Here is a 2,195-nt window from a genome sequence, read left to right on the forward strand (position 1 = left end):
CTAATTATGCCTTTATGAAAATGAAAATTAATGTGTTATAGGTTCAGAAAATGGAATACCTGAGTAGGTCTGACTTGACCTCCAAATAATATACAACAGAACATATATATATAGCATGTAAGTGAAGCATCATTTGAATGGTATGGAAAAGTTACTATGCAGTTGTGTCCAAAATATCCTCAATAAATTGCATCCTAAACAGATTTGTGTATAAAACATACATATTATAACTTATAAATAGAATATAAAGTATGAAGAAAGAATCTAGGTAATGAAATAAAACATTGTTTTCTCCCTCACTCCTTAGTCTATAAACCAACTCTATCAGACTGCTGTCTCCTTTGGGACCTGGCTTGTATCAGCGAAAAGGTCTTTTATACTTTGGGTGCTATTATGGCTGAAGGAGAGACATTTTTGCTGTGGATTTTTGCCAGGTGTGCCTGAGTTTTAGTACTATTGAGAAGTATATCACAACTGTAACGTTAGTGAACTCATCTACTAAATACAGCTCGCTTGCATGTTTTCATATGTGTTGTTAAGATATGGCTCAGTTGGGATATGGTATGTAGTGAAGAAATTGTTGTTCTGGCATTTCTAGGAAGGCCTATGATGAAGAAGAATGTAAATTTCCTATTTTCCATCTGTACCACCTTTCATTTTGAAAGAGTAGTAGTTAAAGGGAAACAGCTGCACATCTTTATTTTAATTTACATTACCTTTCCATTTAAGTTACAAAATATAATTTATTGCAAACTGAAACTGGGTAGTCTACCAAGAAAATTCAGTTTGCCTCTCAGATATAACATTTTGGCTGTGGGCGGATGTTACATTTGTAGCACTACCAAAAGCAAGTGTACAGACCTGTATGCTGTCTGTAACATTACAGAAATGACACATTTTCCACCAAAACATTTCTGCTTCAAAGAACTTTAAGTGGGGCATTTTTTAGTGCCACATGGAACATCTGTGTAGTTAGATGTAGTACTACAGGAGGCCTGTCAGCCCCACAGCATCCCTCAACTCGTCCTAGCCCCCTCTAAGTCAGGGGAGGGGGGCAAGGAGAGCTGATGCCTCCTGGCAAGCTGTAAAAGAGCTCTGCTGGTACCCTGCAGTTCTTGCCACTACTCCCAGAACACCAGCATCTTACTCATGCGCTAACTGCAGCTGCCACCATGGGGAGGGAGAACTGTCTTCGACCGCCCTTTTTCCAATACTGGGACTGAGAGAAAAGAGGAGGGAGCAGCTGTCAAAAGTAGCTTTCAGTCTACCTGTAAGTTATTGGAGCAAGTTATTCTCATCTCCACCAGCCTTTCAAGTGACTGGAGGGATGGCTTTCTGCCGTGGCTGCCTCCAGCTAATGCAAGTAGTGGCATCAGTTTGAGGCAACCTTTCTGTCAAGAGAGTAGGAGGTCGAGTGAAGATCAAATCAGTAGTCCACTATTGTGGCTTTGTCAATCCCTAGCCAGGGTGCTGTGCAGTTATATACACCTCCATAGTATGTGGTAGCTCTACAAATGCATATCTGCTCATGGCCTTGGTCGAAACCCGGGTCCTCAGAGATGTCCAGGTTATCTGAAGTAGGATGGATGGAATTCTAGAATGAAAAGAAATCAGTTCAGTGATTTAAGTAGGGTTGGAGTGACATGGTAGCTGTGATGGTCCAGGAAATGTCAAGAGAAGGTTTTTTGTGATATCTTTCTTTTACAAGTGTTACAGTTGGGAGAGGTGTTGACAACAGCTTTTGGACAGCAGCCCTCTCACCTGCGCTGCTGGTACAAAAAAGATATCACAAAAAATCTTTGCCTCCTTTCAGTGATATAACTATTTTACCATCTGATTACATCATTCTAGGCCCAGTTCTTTATACCATCTCTATTTAATCGCTTGTTCTTAAGTTTTCTCAGTATTCATAAAGAAATTCAGTATCTTAACCACACTAGTGAGTTTTGTACACAAGTGGACCTTTGACCCTGTTTTGGGATTTAATACATAGTAATCCATGTTGGCTTGATGTATATGAGCAAAAAAGCTATGTTGCATTTTCCTCTCTTTTCCTATATATATGTATATAAAATTTTGAAGGTGGGTGGGGAAGAAGCAGATTTCTAAAAGTTTTTTTTTTCTCCATGCAAAAAAGAGAAGAGATTAGCAGTATGGTTTCTGACTAATTTTGGTTTCTGACATTTTACTTATAC

General features: G+C 39.3%; 1 protein-coding gene across 2 annotated transcripts in view; it reads left to right on the top strand.

Annotated features, from left to right (window-relative positions):
- TMTC2 (transmembrane and tetratricopeptide repeat containing 2) overlaps window positions 1-2,195 on the top strand; it is a 483,679-nt gene that overhangs the window by 425,332 nt on the left and 56,152 nt on the right. The window lies entirely within an intron of this gene.

Source organism: Gavialis gangeticus, unplaced genomic scaffold (assembly GCF_001723915.1).
Source record: "Gavialis gangeticus isolate Ggan-Ray unplaced genomic scaffold, GavGan_comp1, whole genome shotgun sequence".
Lineage (NCBI taxonomy): Eukaryota > Metazoa > Chordata > Crocodylia > Gavialidae > Gavialis > Gavialis gangeticus.